Raw genomic sequence first — 18803 nt, 5'->3', positions numbered from 1 at the left:
GAGGAGGAGCACTGCCCCTTTGTCTGTGACAGTGCTTTGCTGGGTTGGCCTGCAGTTGCTGCTTCTGCCTGAAAGAGTACAAAGACTGGACTTTGTGGTATATTCCTGCTTGTGAAGAATCACCAAGGGCTTGGATTGAGCTTGCCTCCTGTTTTGAAGTCTCAGGGCCACCAAAGACTTCCTCTGTCAGTACCTGGACTCTCTGCTGGTACTACTGCACTCCCAAGTGTTGCCCTATCCAATCCTAGGGCCCTTGAGTGGTGAAGTTGGCAGAACAAAGATTGAAATCCATGCACAGAACACTGTGCGAGGAAAATTTTGATGTACCACCAGCAACGCAGCTGAAAAACGATGATCCACCTGCATCGTGGCTGGGAGATCGACACATCGTAACTGGAGAAATGACGCAACACCCGCTTGCGGCTGCTGATAATGATGCAAACCCCATGCAGTGCGGTTTCCCAACAACGTGTGGCCAAATTTCTCATGCATCATCGCTTGGTGGCAAAAGTCAAAGCATGGCGACGTGGATTTGAGATGCCCCGTCCGGAAACCGATGCATCACTCTATTGCGGGAGAGAAAAAAGATGCATCGTCTACCCAACTGGAAAAGAAATGATGCATGGCCTCACTTGCGAGTAAGAAATCAACGCATTGCTGACCTTTCCAACGCACACTCACCTGTGCAGCTTTATTTTTATGCAAACCAGGTGTTTAACAACAATATTTTCATTGTTTTCTATGGAGTAAGACTCTTATACTTTTGAAAGTACATATCTTGACTTGTGCATGTTGTTTTTTTTCGTTTTGGGTCTTGATTGATTTAGATAAATATTGCCTATTTTTCTAGTTTGGTGTGGTGTCCATTTTGTAGTGTTTTCACTGTATTACTGTGTGTGTTGGTACAAATACTTTACACATTGCCTTTGAAAAAAGCCTGACTGCTTGTCCCTTACCCTGACTAGAGTGAGGGTCCCTGCTTGGACATAGTGTAAACTGACTGCCAACCAGAGACCCCGTTTCTAACAACTACCATGCGGGGTACAACTTGACCCATAGCCTTCAAAAAGAGCCAGACATTACAGTACATTGGATAGGTCACTAATATTGTTGGTGTTGTAGGCACATGAGATTCAATGTATGATCTGAGTTACATCACTGTGTAGAATAAGCTGAGTCTCTGGCACAAAATGAGGAGTGGCAGAGGAGCCATGTACATGCACAAGTGAGTCGGTCTGAGTCACGGGATGTCATACTATACAAATATCCAACTCTGGCATTTATCAAGTGAGGTGAGTGTCTGTGCTAGCAACCTACCCAGTGTGACAGTGCCCATATGCTCAGATTTGGTACACAGTGCCTACTGTCCACAATGATTAAACCAAAGGTGTAGCCAATCAAATCAAATGAGGAGATGGAATTAGGAAATACATGGCAAGTACATGCCCTCACAAATTCCTTCAGTTTAGCAAGGTTGTTTGGTGTTCAGAGTTGTGCAGGATAAGTGTTACAAAATCATCCCTTGATCACATGAATGCACAATGTGTATGGAAGACAGCACAACAAGGCAGAGTGCCATAACGGACAGTGTGTAACCCAGATGCCAGGATCCTCACAATGTAATGGCTAATCACACATAACCAGCACAGGAGTAGTGGGCTGAATACCGGACACAGGGAATGCAGGCACCCTGGTGATTAGATGCAATCTGAATAGTAATGCTGTCAGCATATTAAAACATAATCACTATAGGCATCAGAAAAAACAATGCAAATCACCTTGGCAGATGTGGACCTGACCTCTTCTCATACTTCCAGGAATTGCAAGAACAATGACCTGTGTAACTGAGTTGCAAAAATTGCCATGAGTAAAAACATCTGCCTTGTTGCACAGTTGTTCTATTAGGAGTGCAGAGATACTGCCATATGAAGGGCAACTACAGTGCAACTTTGACTCCATACCTCTGTGTAACTGACATCCAATGCATCAATGTTCTATTAAAATTCTAATTTTAGCAAGTCTTATAGTCAATCAGATTACTCATGTCAACATGTAACATAAGACACCATTAACATTTCTCTCTCTCTCGTTGCAGAAGATGTACCTACACCTCCTGAGTAGCTGCATGTCCGTGATGATGGTCTGGCTGAGGATGACAGCCTGCCAACCCTTGACGAAGCAACCCCATGCAAATACTGGCCTCCTCTGACACACCATCTCCTGTTGCGGGAAGAGATGACATCATTAAACGGATTCCAGAGGATCAACCGATTACCCAACAGATACTACCTGCCAGCCCACCCCCAGTCCTGGACTCCAAGGACCCCCAAGTAGAATTCCAATGTGGTGTGGTAGGAGTCCAGCAGGAGATGCTAGATGTGGTGAGGGTGGGGATGGAGACCATGGCAGGCACTCTAGAGGCAGTCTGTAGGTGCCTCAGTCCCAATAAGGACACATCAGGTGATATACAAGGCACCTAATCGCCACTCTGTGGACTCCAACAGTCCCTGGCTGACATCACTGGTGTCATAAGGCAGAGACAGGAGTAACTGTCCTGCTAAAGTGTCATCAGCGAGGTTGCCAAACAACTGGGGGCAATCTGCAACATCCTGGAGTCTAGGGAGTGGAAGCAGGACACATACATAGCCACAATGGGTACCTACCACCGCAATTTCGGGGTGTACTGGCAAAGCAGCAGACACTTCTTAGTGCAGTGCTGCCTCACTTGTTGGCACAGACAAATGGTGCTGTGGACTGCAGATCCACATCTTCAGCCCCTGATGTGTGTGTGCCTCTGTTGCCTCCAGCACCTACAACACCACCTCATGGGAAGTACCACACACATCAGAGGAAGAAGATGTGGACTTCATCTCTTTCTAATGTAAAACTGGCCAGTAGTATTTCCCTGTGCAAAATGTCCTATTTTCTCCTTTGCCCAGTGCTGCCATGCCAGTGTACTTTCCACCTGGTACTGTTCTCAGTTTGCTGTCCCACCTGTTGATCTCACCCATTTGTGTACTGTCAATGTGGCTTATCTTTCCTATTGGCAACTTGTTAATTCTCTTCCTCACTGAAACACTCCTCTCCTCCACATGTCACATGCAGTGTATCCCCCATGGACACTGTCCGGACATTCAATGGCTCAAACAAACTTTTGGGGTTGTTACCTTAATAAGTATGCCTGTAATGCTACAGATTGTTGCACATGCAAATTAATGCACTAACTTCAACCTGTGTGTTGCATGTCTTTTGGACTCTGGACTAAGTAGAACATGTTGGATTGTATAAAGCAAGCACACAAACTTCTCTCCAAAGGGACATGTGTATAATGGAGCTATGGATAAATCTGCACAGGACAAGAGAAATATATTTGCTGAAGCCTATGTGCATGAAGGCTAGCAAGTACTTACTCAGGGTCACCAGCATGAAGTGCAACAAGTAGCATTCATACAATGTTAGTGGTGAATGAAGTCACAGTACTGGCAGGGAGTCTATCTATGGATACAAGCCAGCAAACAACACTGCTGTGACAAACAAATGATGCAAGAGTGATTGTATAAGGGGCTGGCATCAGTGTTTGACCCCCAAATCACATTGATTATTGACAATGGTTTGATATCACTAACCCTCCAATGCATGTTGCATGACTGACACATGGCGCGACTATGTGAATAACTGTTTCTGCCTGTCTATCCATTCATATCAAGAGTGTTATTTACAGTGCACAACCATCTTTGTAGATCCCTTATGTGATTCAATGTCCAATCTGACAGATTTCTCTCCATAGGTCTCTCACCTAGTCACACATGTCTACAAACACTGTTAGCCAAGCTAACTGCATGTACTTAACATAACTTAAGCAGACATGATAACTCTCATAAAGTAAATCATGAAGTAGATTTGTACATAGAAAACATGATATTTATTGTAATTTTAAAACATATTCTACCTAAAACTACCTAAACTAAACTAACTTACTTATTTACCACAAACTACACTTAAACCAAACTATGCTTCCTAAACTACATTACCTTAGCCTAAAGATATATCTAAAGCTACCTTATCTTAACTTATTTTACTCTACACATATAACACAACATGTTAAACATCATTACTCCACCTCTTTTAGTACACAGCTTCATAGAAAAAAAACATAAACTACATCTATGCTCAAACAACCTAAACATGCAAACCTAAACTGAGATTTCTTTGTATTTTTATATTTCTTTTTTGTAGTTAAAACATATATACTAAACATCAACCCTCACCCACAAAGTAAATTGCACACCTCTGTAACCAAATATTTAACCCATCCCACCTAAAATTTGAAACCTACTATATCTAACCTATGCCTACACTAACCATAGCTAAACTATGCTATAAAAACAATAGAATAAACCAAAACCTAAAACATGAGGAAGGGCAGAAAGGGTCCCAGTGGCCTACAATTGTACACCATTCCTTTACACAACCTACTAAGTGTGCAAAAGACGTATTGCAGGGTCCACCTTGTGTTTAATTGCTTGGCGCAAAGCAAGTTTGGCTAGTTTAAGGTCTTCAGAGAATCCTTTAGAAGCCTTGTGATGACAAAATGGGTTTGTCCTACATAGAGGGGCATATATATCACTAGCTCTTCTAAGTCAGTTCGTCATTGCCTACTCAATCTCCTCATGGCACTCACTCTGGGAGGGAAGAGACTGTGTCAAAGAGTTACAAAAGGCATTAAGTTCAACATGATTCCAATTCCTGGACAGAGTGCCAGGACACAGAGGTGATTTCTTGAGAGAGGGAACACACAGCCTAATTTGTTTAAATGGTGGTACAACCAACTACAGGGAGTAACATGAAAATTGGAGATGGAAAGGTTTAGTAACCAGATTTGAACTAAAACATGGCCATTGACATCGGCGGCTGTGGACACTTGCTGTACAAAAGTCAAACCTTGCAGCTGCTGAGTCAGATTAGAAAATATAAGGCCGCCGTTTGGGTAATTTGACCACAGATTAAAATTACCAGCAATTACATTTTTGCATACTCAATGACAAGAGCCGACATTGAGTCAGTCAGTGATGATGGAAACTATGACATATGGCCTGGTGGTCTATACAAGATGATACATATAATACAAATAATGCTTCAGTCAGTATCAAACATCACATGGTATCACTAAAACCCAAAAATCATCTGTAAGGATAAAGTTACCATTCATGTACAAATATATTTTCTTCTCCAAATTTAATAAGGCAAAAGTACAAAGGTGTTGCAAATAATGGCAATTGCATTGTCTGCCCAAATCTAGGTATAATCATGTCAATACAGAGTATGTGTAGGAACACTGCTTTTGTGTCAATATGGTATGATACACACATCCCTTTTAATTGATAATTTGTGTCCCTTCTGCAGCCTTCAATGTGCCTAAATCTAGGGCCACTAGCCGTGGTAAGATGAGCACTGTCTAGCAAGTACATGTATTGTGTCTCAACATTGTGCCAAGGACACAACTCCGGATAGTTGTCTACATAGACCTACTATGTCACTGGTTTTGGAAATATGAATGGTGGCTGGCTAGCTAACTCATATCAAACAGAGATGTTGGATACATCTTCTGTATTGGCTAAAGTAAATACCTGTCAGACCATGCCATGGCTCATCACATATAGGCAAAATAATAGCATGTCTCCATGTACATAGCCTACTGTCTGTCACTGAGTTCAGTACTTGTCAGTGCTGTACAGTAAATAGACATTGGCCATCCATTCCCTCTTCAGGTACAATGCGGAATTTCTAACAACTACACACCAACACATATGAGAAATGTTCAGTAGTGCCCCAAAAAGCCTGTGAGACATTTGGAGATAATTATGTGTGAGTGGGTTTACCTGTCACATACATTGGTCCTCCTTTTCAAGAGTTGTGTGGTACCACAAGCATGTGTGTAGTTACCAACAGCTTCACCCACTTCCACTGCAAGATGATCAAGTAGGTCAGCCTCCCGGCTGACTACATCACCACAGAGATGCTTTTGTGATGCATTTTGCGTTCAGCCTTGAAGATTCTAAGCATCTGCTGATGCATTTTCTCCCATGACTTCCTGTCTGGTTTGGGTAGCCCTGGATGACCCGGCCACCACTGAGAGTCATTTTTGGGAGGTAGCTGGTTATGAGCCACCCAAACTCCTGCTCTGACATGTTACGCATCCCACCCCTCCCAGAAATGTCCCTCCCCAAAAAGAAAATTATCCCAAATAACAATTAACACTTTAAGAACCCCGAACTACCCATAATAATACAAAACCCCAAAAAGACAGCCACCCGACAATACAATGGACTGAACAATACAAATAACAATTACAATATACAAAACAAATAACTTATGGGCACAACAGGGACAGCACAGACTCTAACAAGACAAAAATACAGCTACACACTCTCCAGCAACCATAACAAACAACCTGTAGCAATCACAGACAAAAAGAGTGTGAGGGAAAGTGAAAGAACTTCACACTTCCTGGTTTGCAGCAAGGCAGAGCCAGTTCATCATTTTCTGGGCAGATGCATCACCAAATGCATCATTAACTTTTATGCTTCCATTGAAAAATAGGCAATGCATGATTTTTTTAAAAACCATGACAATTTACAACGCTGTATTTTTTGTGCATCCGCTTCGAAGTGTGACATCCGGCTAACACAACGGGTGCAAAAACTAATGCATTAATCAAGTTGGTCTTTTTTAAATGACGCAATGGGCCAAATGTGTGTTATACAGTGTAGTGTGTTGTGCAATACATGTAAACAATTACAGGGATCCCTGTATTGCCTGTGAACATTTGAGGTGACATGCTCTATGTATTTGAATGTGTAGCATGTGTATGTAGACAGTGCATATATGTGTGACTTTCTGAATTACTGGGGCCCTATTATGCATAGGGCACAGTTCCTCTGTTTGCGCAATGGCACATCTTACAAGAGGTGCACTGTGCACAACTGAGAAAATGCACCTTATTACATTGAAAGTGCTTACCCCAGGGCAGGCATAAACTTGTACATTTAAGTGTAAAATGGAGCAGATTTTGTAAATCTGCTCTGTGATGAACAGTCCAAATGGCAACCAGTCTGCATTTTTATGGGGAATTACAGATCCCTGTGTAGGCAAGTGCAGTGAGTGACTGCACACATCTGCAGGGGGATGTCTGGGAGGGCCCATAGGAACCTCCTGCCCCCCCCTCCATAGGTCTGCCATCAGGGTGAACTCTTAGTGAGTCTACCGAGATAGCCTATGCCTCTGCACCCAATTCTTTAATATTGCACAGATTGAGAGGCAAAGGGGTTTCCTCATTTGCTTGGGGCCTCATCCCCCTACAAAAGAGGAAACACCCTCTGGTGATAGCGCAGGCACTATAAGTAGCCCAGCATTATTGCTTTTTTATGAGGGGATGCACAAGATCTGCAACCCCTTCTGCCATTCTAAAGTGCCCCGGGGGTGCACAATGCAGGTGCAAACACCCGTCGTGACCCTGCAGCACTTCTATGACACAGCCCTCACTGTCAATACTGGGGCAGACAAAGTAGCATTTTTAAATGTGCTTGCATGTGAAGGAGCCTATTGACTAATCATGAACATAACTCAGGGCAGCAAGCCCAGTTGATGCACTGTGTTGCGTGAAAAGGAGAGGGCAGAACTGCCCCATATATTTGATATTGTGGAGCATTTCTTCTCTCTTTTTGCTCTGATGCACTTCAGGCAGCCTAGCGCCAAAACACTCACCCTTGCACCATGGTGTCTGGGTGCCGGCATTGCAAGGAGAATTGTTTCAATACAGAAGGGATACATTTCTGCACAATAGCAAGCTCTAAAGGCATTTCTGTATTTCTATGTGTGCTGCAGAACACAGCACACGTAGCTAGAGGAAATGACAAAGTCACAAACATATTTCTCCTATCATTATGCCATCTTCCATGATGTGTGGAGAAATCAGGCAATCCCAGAGATAAAAATCTTAGAAATTCTGGGATTGCATGAAAACCTTGGGTGAATGCATGGGAACACCCATGTTCCCCCTATCGAATGCCTTCCAGAATTACATTTTATGCAATGCACCGCAAACCGTCATCCTCTTGCATTACCTTATTTTGTAGCCCACACCAAGCAGTGCAGATTGCCTCTTGTCTGTCTTTTAAATTCTCTAATAACATTTTGTGTTATGGATCGGCAACAACAGTGGTGCAAACATGACACAAAATGGTACGGAATCTAGCAATCTGCAGTGATTGACATTAGGGGGCTCATGTAATAGGGTTCTGCCCCACATGAGAGTCACTTTTTTCAAGTAGGCGGGTGCAGGACTCTCCTTCATGATGATGGTGTAATACAAAGCCCCCATACATGCCTTGGCATGACTTCATAATCATTGTGTAAGGCACTGCAGCGTAAAGCACTGCATTGCTTGACTCTGCATCAAGGAGGTGTTGCATGTGCCTTGCAGTGAGTGTTCACATGCATCAGCCATTGAGGTTGACACTAACCCAAGTTAACAGACTTACAAAAACCTGATGCAGACCAAAAAACATACACATCCTCAGAAGAGGCGTAATAAGGAGGAATTTTGAAACATCTACTTTGCTTTTCCATTTCCATGTGTGCTGCATCCTGTAGCACACATACAACAAGCAAAAACAAGTCCATGATGGTTTATGTTCAGGAAGGTGCACAGAGAAATATAATGCAACTTGAAATCAGATTGGGTGAAGGTATAGGCCTTTTCAATGGCACCAGGTTTATATCCATAAGTTTACATGGGTTATCCTAAATATCCATGGGTGTTGCCAGGCAAAACCCCTCACAAAGCTGATGAATCACACCCATGGAACAGAGTAAAACAAGGCAGCCTGCTGTGGTGCCTTCATTTATTTCTTAGTTATGAGGCCAGGATGAGCCCCACAGGGGGATTTAGCACGGTCTCATGGATATGGCTGAGAGGCTTGTGCCACCAGAGGTCCAAGAAGAGTCGGACACCAGTGGTACCAGCCTGTGGTACATAGGCCCATATATGTTTACATTGCTATCCTAGGATGTTTTGTGATTCCATGGAGTGACATACACTAGCTGGTTCAACCAGTTTGCAGTGCATGTGACATCCAACGGACAGATTGACTGTCTAGATATGCAATGGATGTGTCTAGGCATTTATGACACATGTTGATATGAGTGTACCAACTGTTACCAGCAAGTCATTATCAATCACCACCAAATCATGTTGTGCTATACAAACATTTGCTTTATGGGCCTGGAAGGGTCTGGAAGGATATGTGTGGCACATGCATAGTACCTATAGAAATTAGTGTTGGATTCAAATCTTTGTCTATATTTTGATCACAAAGCCAGCTTGTATAGCCAAAACAAGTCTGTTTTATTCCAAAGAGATATATGTTTGCTCTTGGCATGCATTACAGTATGTTTCTATATTGCAGGGTTACTTGAACTTAGGATGTGGGCATGCTTTTGCCTCATCCTTTCTGGATTCACCTTGCAATTAGTCATTGCTTCTGGGCAAATGTTTCATATAAAAATTTAGTCATAGGAGTATCTGTGTGCAACACACCAACATGGTAAGATACATCCCTGCTTGCTCAAGTGCCATCTTTACTTAGTGAGGCAAGTGTGGCAGCATTGGTATGAGGTAGTTATTCTTGCACTAGTACAGTTGAGTATTTCACAGTTTTATGTGTGATGTGTGATGTCATAATCGATTTAATATGTGCCTGCAGACATTGATGGAGCATATGTGGACTGTAGGTGTTGGACTGTGTTCCCATGCACACACTATGTGCCTTGGTTCAAAGTCATCAGACTATGAGTTAACTCTACTATCCTCCACAAGTATGAGGCTGTACAAATGGCTAGCTGTATGAGACACACACACAGTCATTGCACACTATTTGCTTTAGCACACCAGTTTTAATGTGTTTGAATGTCTAATGGTCATTCCACTGCAACAGAACATATAATAATAACCTGTACAAACTGTAAAACTGCACCAAACAGCAATCTTTGGTGTCTGTCTTCCCAATGGACCTGCATTTGGCACAGGTTGTTGGTGTGCACACATTGTTGGATTTACAAGATGTTATGCAGCGCTGTTTGTTAGACATTGCTACATACCTTTGTTGTATGCTAATTACTGCCATGTGTGATGTGGTTGTTTTGATGCTTACGGTAACTATGAAGTAAGATTGCTTACACAATTATAGTGTTCATAAAATAATTGTCATTTTTAAAAACTTTTTCATGGTGTCCATTTATTTTGATCCCTTGATGTGACTCAAGCATCAGCCAAAAAATGCAACAATTGATCTCTTCGCTGTGTCCCTGCTATTGAAGGTACATTTTGGTGTTGTTCCTCATCTTCATCATCATCATCCTCCAGGCCACATGGGCCTCAAATCCCTCATCCCATGAGACATTGGTCACATACATATGTTGTGCAAACTGCAGCACACAAATTTGATCTTGGATACCAGAGGATGATAGAGAAATCTATACCGAACGGACATGTCAAGACAGCGAAAGCAGGACTTAAGGGCTCCAAAGATCTGCTCCACAATGGACATGGTCATGCTAAGTGCATGGTTTTAGCTCTACTGGGCATTCTTCTTGGGATTTGCATACAGGATCATGACCTATGGCTGCAGACTATATCACTGGTCAGCTGAAAAGATGGGAGGGAAACAATCAGTCAATGGTCTTGATGGTTGATGTGCCTACATTTATGTACATTGGGTTATGTGTCCTGAATGACACATATACTTTTCAACCAATATGGGATGTGCACTGACAATGTCTGGCATACATGCACTTTCATTTTTGGTATGGCTGACACTACTACACATACAAGTATACTGGCCTGTGTGATACACTACTATTTCAAATACTTAGGATTGCCAATGCCATGAAGGCAGTGAATCTTTCCTATCATGGATAGTCAGTTAGACATTGAGGAGACACTTCTCTCACACTCCTCTGTTAAGTTTGCTTGGGACAACTATCGGCATTTCTGAAGTAATACATGCCAGACTTTACAAAATTTAGCGAGGCCAGATGGTGTTGTCTCTTTAATTCACACATATTTGGATGTGATAGTAGTAGTCATGGTTGTTCATTAGCAACTGCCATGGAGATGTTAGTGAGTGCATGACATTGTAGAACACAATGGTCTACACATGGCAGTGCACGGAGTCCTCTGTGTTGACAGTACAAAAGGGGAGAGATCTGTGGAAGTCTTGCACTGTACAGTGCAACTGGTAAAATCTCAGAACTGCACTGCCTCACTGACTGAGAACATTATAGGATATCTCTTTCAACATGATGCAGTGTCCTGGGTTTGCAGCCTGCACAGGCAGACAATATACATTATATGAATGGTGAATGTGTGGGTGACTATTCTATGAGCTGCACCTTGTGCTTGAAAGTCTACCTTTCTGTACTGTCTGAACCCCTGAAGGACTGATAGAGTAGGTTTGTGTGGCACACAATGGAGCATGCATAGTATGGCAGGTGTGTATATATGATGACGAATGTAATTTTCCATGGTACACATAACCTGGGTAGGTCCAAATATTTGTTACTTTTCCAATTTCATAGGTATTGGATACATGACATGCCTCATGACCATGGGAGTTACCTGTACACACAGAGACAACAGAAATGAAAGTCCTTCTTTCAACAAGGTATTGCAACACAGAATTTTACATAGTGTTGCTTTGCTGAGGATCTCTCCACCATTTCCAAACACAACCAGGGCCTCAATTATGGGTTGTTGCCACAGAGATGTGCAAAGACTCACTTAGTTGCATAGCCCTTGGTTAGAAGGAAAGGACAGGATTGTGCCATATTACTGAAGTATGGTGCATTGGGATTTCATCTGCACGTGCAATATCCCAGATTGTTGACTAGCACCAACACATGCACCCTTGCACCATGGTCCAGGTGGTTTACTAGCAAAATTATCGTGAACCTAAATATAATGAAACAAAAATATTGTGTCAAAAATGTCATGCACAAAAATATCGTTTTCCTATAGTTATAATTGAAAATACAAAAATATTGAAAAAAATATTGTTTTACACCATTGAAAAAATAGACAAAAAAATTTTGTTAAAAAAATATGTAGCTAAAAATAGTAAACATTAAAATATTAACATGTAACAGTAATATAAATGTAAATTAAATATATGTAAACAATATAAACATACATAAATATATACTAATTTAAACAAACACACATATATATAAATATATGTATGTGTATCATAAAACAACAGAAATGAGGTATTCATAAATTCTCATGGACATTATATATGTAAGCAATCTTCTTTATTTGTTCTTTCACAAATTTCAAGGGTTACTCTTTGAACAGCACAAATAGCCAATACCTGTCTTGCACACAATGCACTTCTTCAGGGTTGTACACATAAAAAATACAAAATCATATTTCAGTTCCAGAAAAACATCCATATAAACAAAACTACAGAAGAAAAACATAACGGTACAAGAATAAACGAAATTAAAATCTTCTACATCCGGGGGGAAACAGTCTTCATGTTATCAATGCAATACCTATTAGCAAAAATCATATCAGATTAAATAGAAAAATGTTGGAACTCAGATGGTTACTCCTGAATTTTACACTATAACACTATAAACAGTTACCTCAAAAAACAATATAATATTCACTCAAAACGTTAGTGTTTACATACTACATCATACTATGTAATTCTCTATGTTAAGTCCAAACTGAAAATTTATAACGTATTTATCCAGAAAGTTTCCCTAATCCTGATTTTCTTATCCAAATCACCACCTCAACGGTCTAAGGAAACATATTCTATACCCATGAATTATATTGCAGATATATCATTAAGCTGATGATTGTCTTGAAAGTGGATTGCCATTGGATATTTAGGGCCTCATTATGAGTTTGGCAGTCCTGTGACAGCCATGTTGGTGGTCTGACCGCCAATACACTAGTGGAGCAGACTGCCAAATTATGAGTCTGGCAGTGGTGCAAACAAAAGACTGCCAGCGGCCCGCAGGCACCGCCAGCCAGCACAAGCTGCAGCTGTCATTTGGAGGCACAAACAGTTTGGCGGAGACCATGTTTCCACCTGACATATTAGGAGGGAGCACACCGCCAACGTGACCACCACGGTCCAACCACCAGGGAGCACCAGGTGGAAACAAACAGTATAAAAGGAGACACTCACCTCAAGGAAGCCATATACATCCAGATCCGCCAAGGAACCAGACATCATCCTGCTGCTCCTGCTCGCCAAAAGACAACACCATCATAGCTGACAAGGACGACAAACACCATAAGTACACACCGTCAACTTTTATATTTGTAAAATGTTTAAATGTGTACAGTGTAGGAGGCTGGCCTGGTTTGTAGTGGGCACCTTGGGTACTTACACCTTACACCCGTTCCAGTTATCCCTAATTAGTGAAATGTAGTAGTGTTCTAGCAGCTTAGGCTGACAGAGGTAGCTATAGCAGAGCAGCTTAGGCTGAACTAGGAGACATGCAAAGCTCATGCAATACCACCTATAGTTACACAGTACTTATACACAAGTAAAAACAATACTCAGTGTTACCAAAAATAAAGGTATTTCTTTGGGTGACACAGTACCAAAAATACCTTAGAGACAATACTCCTTCTGGAGGTAAGTATTATACACAATATAAACACTAGACACCAAAATAAGGCAAGTAAAATAGGTCTAGGGGCAACACAAACCATATACTAAGAAAGTGGAACGCAAATCGCACATTCCCCCCTTTGACAAGTGTAGTGTGTGCAGAATTGCTGGGAGAGTATAAGAATACAGGAAAGTTAAGTAAATTACCCCACCCCAGAGCCCAGAAAAGCAGGAGTAAAGTACTGCAAGTTTCCTTAGGACACACTACACCTCGTGATTGGGATTATTGCAAGAACCAACCAAGTCTGCAAACAACAAATAATGGATTCCTGGACCTGAAGACCTGCAAAAGAAGAAGACCAAGTCCAGAAGTCTAAACAACCTTCTGGAAGGACAGGAGCCCCTGCCAACTCAGAAGAGGGTACAAAGGAAGAGTCCCTGGTTGGACGAAGACTGCAGAAATGCACCCAAGGAAGATGCCAGCGGGATCCTCCATGATGCAAGGGATGTCCCAAGGTGTGAAGTTGGATGCAGGTGAGTTTAGGTGCTGGATTCCTCCAACAAGCCTTAGTTCCGGCAAAGTCATGTTTTGCTTCAACTAGGCGCTATCTGGACCCAGGAGGGACCTGGGGGCCTCAACTCTGTGTGAGGAGGCTCTCACCACTTCAGAGAGCCCTCAGAGTACCAGATAGCATCCCCAGGAGTCCCAGGACACGGGGACAAAGGAGGTGCAAAATGCAGTTGGTACAGCACTACAAGGGAAGGTCCAACGCCGCCAGAGAACAACTCAGCGAGTTGAGCATCACAGGATAGACTGCTGGGGACCTGGGCCAGGCTTTCCACAAAGGAATTTTGGAAATAGTCCACAGAGGCCTCAGGAGGTGAAGAAGACGCGGTGCACAGGGGTAATGTCGTTCTGGGGAAAGGCAAGGTCTTACCTCCTCCAAATTGCGATAGCAGGATCTCAGGGCAGTCTGTGTCGATTGGGTCCACCCTCTGTGTTCCAAGGAGCACGCTCATCGCCAGGAGAGGAGTCCAAGAGAACTGGTCGTCGACTTAGAAGGGGCCTGCATGAGCAAGGGAGTGACTCCGTCACCCCACAGGAGATTTGTTCGGTCCTTCTGGTGCAGGGTGAAGACAGGGAGTCCTCAGAGTGCGCACACTGTGGCAACTGTTGCAGTTGCTGGCTGGAGCTGAAGTTGGGTTGGTGTTGGACAGGGGAGTGGTCATTCCCCTTTCCTTTGTCCAGTTTCATGCCAGAGCAGGGACAAGGGGTCCCTGAACCGGTGAAGACTGGCTTATGCAAGGAGTGCACCATCTGTGCCCTTTAAAGCATTTCCAGAGGCTGGGGGAGGCTACCCCTCCCCAGCCTGTAACACCTATTTCCAAAGGGAGAGGGTGTAACACCCTGCTCCCAAAAGAAGTGCTTTGTTCTGCCTTCCTGGGACTGAGCTGCTAAGACCCCAGGAGGGGAGAACCCTGTCTGTGAGGTGGAAGCAGCTGTAGCTGCATTGCAAGCCTCAGAGAGCTGGTTTGGCAGTACTGGGGCTCCACGGTGGAGCCACCAGGATTCATGGAACTGGCTCCCCAATACCAGATTTGGAATGGGGGGACAATCCCATGATCTTAGACACCTTACATGGCCATATTCAGAGTTACCATTGTGAAGCTACATATAGGTAATTACCTATATGTAGTGCACGCGTGAAATGGCATCCCCGCACTCATAAAGTCCTGGTAATTGGCCCTGAACTGCATGGGGGAACCTCTGCTAGTGCGAGGGTGCCCTCACACTTAGTAACTTTGCACCTAGCCTTCATTAAATGAAGGTTAGACATTTAGGTGACGCATAAGTTACTTAAGTGCAGTGAAAATGGCTGTGAAATAATGTGTGCACTATTCCGAGCAGGCTGCAGTGGCAGTCCTGTGAAAGGGTTTGTCTGAGCCCCTTATGGGTGGCAAAAGAAATGCTGCAGCCCATAAGGATGTCCTGGAACCCCAATGCCCTGGGTACCTAGGTACCATATACTAGGGACTTATAAGGGGGGGGGGGGTCAAGTGTGCCAATTGAAATTGGTAAATGAAGTCACTAGCCTATAGTGACAAATTTAAAAGCAGAAAGAGCATGAGCACTGAGGTTCTGATTAGCAGAGCCTCAGTGACACAGTTAAGCACTATACAGACACACACATTAGGCCACAAACTAAAAGCACTGGGGTCCTGGCTAGCAGCATCCCAGTGAGACAGGCAAAACACACTGACATATAGGTTTTTATCTATGAGCACTGAGGTCCTGGCTAGCAGGATACCAGTGACACATTAAAAACACACTGACACATACTCACAAACAGGCCAAAAGTGGGGGTAACCATGCTAGAAAGAGGCTACTTTCTCACATACAGTTACATAACATACCATAGGGAGGGGGTGTGAAGGGCTTCACTTACACATAACAGCACAGTGACACACACACTCACATATGGCATCAAGGACACCCACACATACACATCATGCACACTTCAGTCAGCACACACACACATGTCAATATCACACATTTACGCATGGCAACACAGTACAGGTCCAGGCACATAGATTCCCATACAACATACAAACTCATAACAACAACACAACAACTGCACAAATACAATAGAATGTCACACACTCTCACCCAACACTGAACAGGGACCCGACACACATACAACACACATGTACATCCATGTGCAATGGAACACAAAGAACAACACCATCATACAACCCAGCAAACGACACACACATCAAAGACACACAGCACATCAAACCTATTATGCCATGCACAATACACACAGACACAAACAGTCAAAACACACAAGGGGCACATCGCAACAACACCGGCTCAGCAGCAATAGGAGCAGTAAAACCATACATGAAAGGAGGTAGCACAGGAGCACATCTCATTTTGACAAAGGCCCACAAAGACATTCTCACATGAACATTTAGATCACACTCCATGTCTGCACTGAAAAGAACACCACACTACACACCACAATAGCCACACCAGGGGACAAGGTGTACATCATACAGGACCACATAGCACATCACAACAGCAGACACTTATTACTACAAATACAGCACAATACAATGACAACAATATGTCAGCTACAAACACATACCTATCACAAAACACACACCTTACTCCTGGGGGACAACAGCACTGCACACAACCTAATACTGCTAAAAAAAATAATGAAGTAGCAAGCAGCACACCAAAAAAAATACTGGCACACAACCAATGTCAGCCAGGAACGACTCAAACCTAGGAAAGGAAATGCAGGACAAAGATGTAACCAAAAAAACAACAAATGGTTGACTTTATTAAATTGCTTGAGAAAAATATATGAAAGTTCAAGGCCACTGGTCAGTCTATAAGTATACAATTATAGTCACAAAGGCACTAAATAGTGCCCCAACTTGACTCCCAACTGCCATATAACCTCCACAGGTAGGAGCATCACGGGGGCAGGAAGGCACCTCAGGGAGTATTAGGAGCTGGTGGGGGGAAAGTTCAAGGCCATTGGCCAGTCCATAAGTGTAAAATTATAGTTCCAAAGTCACTAAATTGTGCCCTAACGTGACTCCTGACTGCCATATAAGCTCCATAGGTAGGGGCATCAATGGGGCAGGAAGGCACCTCAGTGGGCATTAGGGACTGGTGGGAGGGCTTGGAAAGGGGTGGGTTTTAGCTTTGGTTTGGGAGGGGTAACCTTCTTGGGATGGCTGGACCGCTTCTTGGTAGGGGAGGTGCATGGGTGCTGGCAAGGGTAGTAGGGGAGGCCTTGGAGGTGAAAGGGATGGCCTTAGGGAGGGAAACAGATCTTTTAGGGCTGTCACCGGGGGCAAGTAGGGAAAGGGTCAAAGTTAGTGAGGAAAACATTTTTAGACACACAGGGACGGTCCTCAGAAGGGGATTTGGGTGTGGAGGGTGAGGGAGTAGTTGTCTGACATTTAGGTGTGGATGTCTTCAGTGCGGGAGGTGTGCTTGAGTATGGTGGGTGTCTGTTGGGTGGGTGAGTGAGGGTGTTTATGTGTCTTGAGCTGAGGGGGAGTTGAGGTGCTGGGGATGCTTTTGTGGGTGGGTGCCTGTCTGTTGGGATAATGACTGCAGGTATGGTGGATGTGCTGCATGTGGGCATGTCAGTGGTTGTGTGTATGTGGGTGTGGTGACTGGGGTGGATGACTGAGGGTCTGCTGGGGTGATGTCTATGGGGAGGATAGATGTGGTGGCTGGATCGGTGAACATTGGTGTGGTCTCCGCAGGTGTGCCAGGTGTTATGTCTGCGATGCTGGGGTTGTAAGGGCAAGTCATGAATGTTGCTGTGTCTGCAGGTGTATGTTGTTTATGTGCATGCTGGTAGTGTGTCTTGTGGTCTTATGTTTGTCTGCACTTCCCTTGACTGTTGGGGTGGATGCATGCCAGTCTGTTTGTGTGCTTTGGCTGGGTCAGGAAAGGGGGGATTTGGACTGGGAAGAGGAAGGTGAAGCGGGGACGGTAGACAAGGGGTGACTGGCTGCCATCAGTGTGGAGACCAGAGCCTGAAATGATCTCTGTAGGCAAGAGATTGCACCATGAGTTCTCTCTAGGAACATATTGCTCTATTGGATCTGGCTTACCAGTCCTTGGATGGCATTCACAATGGTTGTCTGACCCACAGAGATAGACCTGAGAAGGTCAATAGTCTCCTCACTGAGGGCAGCAGGGGGAACAGGGGCTGGGGCAGAGCTGCCTGTGGCAAAAGAGACTCTCACCCTCTTGGATGAGAAAGCACGGCCAACTGGATGGGGAGCTACAGGGAGGGTGACAATAGAACTGGGGGTGGTGGACAGAGATGGAATGGTCCCGGAAGGGTCCATCACCACTAGTGAGTGGCCCCTGGAGGATGACTCAGAAGAAGATGTTGAAGATCCAGTCTCCCCTGTGGAACTCACCTCATGTAGATTTTGCCCATCTGAAAGACGTTTCTATGGGTTGTACACATCCCACAGTGTAGTGGGAGTCATTGATGGTACCCATGTAGCCTTGGTTCCCCACATGCCAATGAACAGGTCTATCGGAACAGAAAGAACCATCAGTCCTTA

This window comes from Pleurodeles waltl, chromosome 6, assembly GCF_031143425.1.
Source record: "Pleurodeles waltl isolate 20211129_DDA chromosome 6, aPleWal1.hap1.20221129, whole genome shotgun sequence".
Classification (NCBI taxonomy): Eukaryota; Metazoa; Chordata; class Amphibia; order Caudata; family Salamandridae; genus Pleurodeles; species Pleurodeles waltl.
The sequence above is the reverse complement of the archived record's forward strand: the minus strand, read 5'-3'. Positions refer to the sequence as shown.